Here is a 6,000-nt window from a genome sequence, read left to right on the forward strand (position 1 = left end):
CCACACCACTCAGTCTTGACGCGCTGAATCCCTATTCCAGACCAGCCTCCAGCTCTAGCTGCTTTGCCAAAGCCCTTCATCTCTGACCCACAGCACCCCCTAGCCTCCTCCACAGAGCTCTGCCCAAGCACCACTGTTCCAGTCCCGAGCCATCTAAGCAGTTCTTCCAATTATTGTATATGCCTCCGTCTTGCTCCGCAGCATCCTTTGTGTTCCAGCCCTCATTCTCTTGCAAGCAGAGATTGCCAGTCATGCTTTATTGTGCATTGCTTTGCAATATGGACAGGCATCCACTAGGTAGCAGAGTGAGCCAGACAAACTCACTCCATGCAATAATCAAAGATATGAGCTCAGTTATCCAAAGATGAAAGATTAATGCATTAACAGCCTCCCTACCCCGCACAACCAAATCCCCATGTTGCACTGCCTGGTGCATAATGCTCCAAATTTATCCAGCACAAGTCTCTGTGCTATAATTTACAATAACTGCATTTCAGAAAGAAAAGGAGGACTTGTGGCACCTTAGAGGCTAACACATTTATTTGAGCATAAGCTTTCGTGAGCTACAGCTCACTTTATCGGATGCATTCAGTGGAAAATACAGTGATTTTCCAGTGAATGCATCCGATGAAGTGAGCTGTAGCTCACAAAAGCTCATGCTCAAATAAATTGGTTAGTCTCTAAGGAGCCACAAGTCCTCCTGTTCTTTTTGCGAATACAGACTAACACGGCTGTTACTCTGAAACCTGCATTTCAGAAAGGCACAATGCAACTTTAACAGCTAATTGCAAAAAAAAAAAAAAAAAAAAAATAGCAGCTGACAAACACTGTACTGTGTCTACCACTTGAGGAGTTCAGCAGTAAATGCACCGTTAGAACAAATACAAAGTTATCACCTTCCCCTCATGATAGATTTTATTATTGAGATGCCTTTGGGGTTTTTTTTGTTTGCTCGGTTTGGTTTGGTTTTTTTAAAAGGCAACAATTTTTTTTAAGGCTGAGAGGAAAAATAAAGCCTTTTGCAAAATGTCACTTCTGAAAATTATATATATATATATATATATATATATATATATATACACACACACACACACCCAGCAAAGCCTTGCAAAGAAACAAACAAAAAAAAAAGATAAATTTTGGCTGTCTTACAAAGACAGACCAGTGTTGCTTATAAACCATGATTTGAGCAGATAGCGATTTCACAAAACAGACACTGGTCTTTTTATAATAAATGAAAGCAATACAGCCAAAGTGCCTGCCCAGAACTATAATTAAGAATCACACAGGCTGAAAGCCAGGGAGGCTGGAGAAAGAGCTATTTCCAAGTTACACAGGCAGTTAGCGTAGAACTGCTTGGGGCATTCTGGGAAGGGGGTGCATTTTAGAGAAGGGGGTTACTCTAAAGCTATTGATTCACCCCTGGAAAGACATGCCTACAATGCAGTTATTATGCCTCTTTACAGAGAGATGAAGCTGCTCTGACACTGACTGCTACGCTAGCCCCATCACCGAAAGCTGATCACACTGCTGTTTGAATTATTGCTCAAGAAAAGAAAAACCCGCTGCTCTATGGCTCCCTTAAAAACATCCCTGGATCTGCCTTTTCCTAAAGAGGTGTCTATTTAACACAATTTCCATCTCAAGAGGCTGCTTTGCATTTCCTTTTGGCTTTATTAAAACTGATTTTCTATTGGCACTATACAAACTGATCTGATTACATTTCCATTTTTCCCTGAAGAAATGGTCTTGCTGCTCTCTCTCAGGGAAGATGGATTTCAGTCGGGTTTTTTTGTTTTGGTTCTTTCCCCCCTTTCCTCTCTCAATAGCTCTTCTACAGGGGTACCAGGGATCAGGACTCTCTCACTCACATAGGTTAAAGCTACAAGTTGTTCTATTCCACGGCATCCCATCATCCGTTTCCACGGGGACCAAGACAGAGAGTCAGCAGGCCTCATCCTGCTCTCACTTGCATGCAAGTCAGGAGAGACTGCATGCAGGCAGAGGCGTTACGTGGGGTGAAGGAGGAACTGGTGATACCGAGAGCAGAACAAAGCCGTGTCCAGGAGCAAGGTCCATGTGTCACTCACCCCACCCCACAGCCTGCTGAGGTTCTGCTGCGGCTGCTGGAAGACTTCGGAGACTTAACTTTTTACAGCTCATTGGGTTTGACTCACAAACCCTCGAAAGTCCCCACGCAGCCCGCTCATGCTCGCGGCAGGGGCCTCTCTGCAGCTTGCCTTCTCACTGGGCTCAGAGGGGTCTGGTTACTTTTCCACGCAAACACAGAGGCCCGCGGGATATGTAGGACCTCTGCCATCTTCCACCCGTGGGCAAAGTGCTCTGCTGCATGCTCAGTTCCCCTGACAATGCCGCAGAGACTGCCTAAGTCAGCGACATCAAAGAGCAAGGATTTCACACTAATAAACAGAGAGAGAAACAGCAGGTTGGTACTGGCCACAGGTAAAGGTGGGTCCTGCTCCTAAATGAGGGAGGAGAAGAGAGCTGTATTCCATTCGGAAAAGAGGTGACGAACCAGGCTGCATTTAAATGGTCTTCAGCAAAAAAAGGAAGCACACTAAGGAGTAAACTGAGACCATAAAACTCATTTCACTTGCGACCTAATCCACACTTGAAGCCAGACCGCAAGAGGGGAATGGCTAATGGCCTCTGCTGCTCTTCCAGCCCATCCATCAGCCAGCTAGCGTCTCTCGCATCCCAAAGCTGCCCCTTTCTTCATTGGCATTTTAGGTCTGTTTTGCTCATTCTTCAAGCTAATGGCAAGTGCTATTTAAATGCTTTTGTAAACTGTCTTCCCATTAGCAACTCAGGCTGTCACTGCAACTACAATGGGGAATGAGATGTGGCATGAAAGGGCACAAATGCCAGGAAAATATGTTTTAATTTATATGTCAGCAATTCATCAATCAGCATGGGATGCAGAGGTTCCAGAACATAGTCAAGCGGCACTATAAATCACATGGTAGATGGAAGTACAGGGCCAGATCCTCTGGTCCATCCACTCTGCACAAGACCCCCGGAGTGGACAGGAAAGAGAGTCCGGTGGGTAGGGCATTAGCTTTGGACTTGGAGACCCATGTTTAATCCCTTGCTGCCCACCAGCCTTGCTGTGTGACCTCAGCCAAGTCCATGTCTCAGTTCCCCACCTGCAGAATGCGGGTAACAGCGCTGCCCTCCCTCACAGGGATAAACACATCAGAGACTGTGAGGTGCTCAGATAAAGTGAGAATGGGGGCCAGATAAGTACCTTGGAGAGAGAGAGAGAGAGAGAGAGAGATGATGGCTCTGATCTCGAAACAGCCCTCAAACAACAAAGGCAATCCAGCTCTGGCCACGCCCCCTGCCCCAGGCTAACCCCTTCAGGATGGGGGGAAATTCAAAGTACTAATTTTATTAAGCTTCACTATAAAAAGGCATCTTCCTAATACAACTTTTCAAAAGCCTGTGAAGACTCTGTTAGCTTGGCTGTTGCCGGAGTAAGGCACTTGGGTATTCCAGTGGGGAACACAGCAACAAGAGAGGAGATTCAGGAGCATGGATCCAGACAGAGTTATGGAATCGCCGTTAGACAAGGAGGCACCTGGCTTTTTGATGGGAAGATGTGGGAAACGGATATAGCCACCACAGGCCAGGAGAAATCTCCTTAGCCAGCTTTTGCTGAAAGGCAACATGGCAGCATTTAACACAAGCAATAACTCAGGGCTTCCGGAGGGCTAGCTGGTAAATCCAGTGCCAGTCTCGGTGGTCTCAGGACACAACAGGCTCATGCAGGCCCTTTTGACTGTCATTATTTATATTACAGAAGTGCCCTGGGTCCAAACTGAGATCAGGGCCCCCTTGTGTTGCACATTCACACAGTGAGAAACAGCCTCTACCCCAAAGACCCTGCCGTCTGAACAGACGAGACCGACAAAGGGCTGGAGAAGAAACATATGTTGTCTGTCTTGCCTATTTAGTTTGTAAGCTCTTTAGGGTATGGACTGTCTCTGACACTGCCTGGCACAACAATGGGGCCCTGATTGCATCTGGGATCTCTAGGAGCTATTGTAACATAAATAAAAATAACAATAGCCACTTTCCCCTCACTATATCATAGAGCTCCGAGATGGAAAAGGCCTATTAAACGATCCAGTCCATCTCTCTGCCAGCACAGGATTGCTCCCAGTGGCACATTATTGTGTACTTTACCCAGCTTAGTTTTAAACGTCTCAAGTGATTGGGCTCCCTTCACTTCCCTTGGGAGGTGATTGCTTGGCATGATAGATCTCACCATCAAGGACTTTTTTCCCCTGATCATATTCAGCCTAAATGTTCCTTTGCTCAATTTCACCCCATTACTCCATATTAAGTGTTATTAAAGCAGCTCTCCCTCTTTCCTCGGAGCCCAGGAGACTAACTAGCATGCTCTTGGTGATAATCCATACAGCACAGTAAGACGGACGATGACACAGGAGCATCGCATTGTAAGGGCTTGCCGGTAACTTGACTTCAAAGGGACTTTTGCTCAGTTAAAGACCACAGGATTTGGCCCCTTGTTAAGGACACTGCTGGTGGCTATTTAATGACACCGGTAGCCACCTTGCAGTAGTGGTGTAATTGCATGGTAAATGCTGACCAAGCAATGATAGATTAAATGTGAGAGTTGGAAATCAACAAAGATACAGACAGACATCGGAATGCTTCTGAAAAGCAAATACCCTGGGAAAATATCAGGTGTTAAATGGAATGAATTTATAACCAGTGCTGAGACCGGTCAGAGAGTTCAACTCCCCCTAACCGTTCTACAGAAAAGAAGACGGAAATACCTGGGACGTGTGTGAGGAATGAAGCCAGAACATCTGCCATGGCAGGCCGGCCATAGGGCAGCTGGATGAATGCGCAAAAGGTGCTGACCAAAAGAATCACACCATAGACCCGTACTTAGCAAGGGAAAACATGGGACTTAACAATAGAGGATATGCAAAGAGTATCCCAGAATATACAGGGGTGGCGGAGCTTAATTCAGACCTGGAGCAATGTTTGGTGGCCTGGGATTCAGATATTTCTGGTTTGTAATCCCAAATACATTTTACAAAGCAAATATCAACAGCCTGGTGCAGGGGAAAAAACCCTCCCATAGCCAGTTCAGGTTTGTCCTTGTTGGGAGCAAAGGTTCAGACTTCTAGTGTAATTAACAAGTAATCTGCAGGGATGTTTAATTACTGTGTAGTTACCTTCTATTTACTAAGAAAAACCGCTGTGGCTCCTATGTAAGTAAATAAAACTCACAGGATATTTGTCCCTGTCATTTTCAATGTTGCCCTGTAGGAGTCTCAGATTAAAAAGCAATGAGAAGTTTTCATTTTGGATAAATACTTTTTTAAAAAATGAAGAAACATCCATTAGTGACCCTGCACTCTACAGGGTTTCATAATTTCTCCTCTTCCTTCCCAATCACTCCATCCCTGACCTTGTGGGAAACCATTACTGGGAAGAAGCTTTGAAGTACCAACTTTATTAAGATTGATTCCGCCTGCGTGTAGTTTTGACAGGTCCAAAGCAAACACATGGGGCCATGGGGAGATTTGGTAATAATTACCATCTTTAATTACTGCTAAAACATCAATTGCTCTTCTTCAATTAGTATCACAGATTCAGGCATGGAAAATTTTGCAGCACAAAATAAGCTGAAAATTGATTTCTGAACACTTAATGTAGATCTGAAATTGCTAACCTGATAAGGGGCCAGAGGAGAACAAGCGCACCGTCAGCGAGGAATTTTGTGCTGATGTAATTGCTTTAGTGCAAGATTAATAACTTGTATACTTACATCTTGTACATCAAGCAGGAGTCACTCATTAGGGGGAGTGCAAAGAAGGGGTGAACATGTTAACAAGGACAGCGGCAATTAGACAGGAAATCACAGCAGAAATGCACACAGCCCATTTATTCTTGAACCTGAGCATGATTTCAGGGCCGTGACCATGAGCCCACCCAGCT

This window comes from Natator depressus, chromosome 22, assembly GCF_965152275.1.
Source record: "Natator depressus isolate rNatDep1 chromosome 22, rNatDep2.hap1, whole genome shotgun sequence".
Lineage (NCBI taxonomy): Eukaryota > Metazoa > Chordata > Testudines > Cheloniidae > Natator > Natator depressus.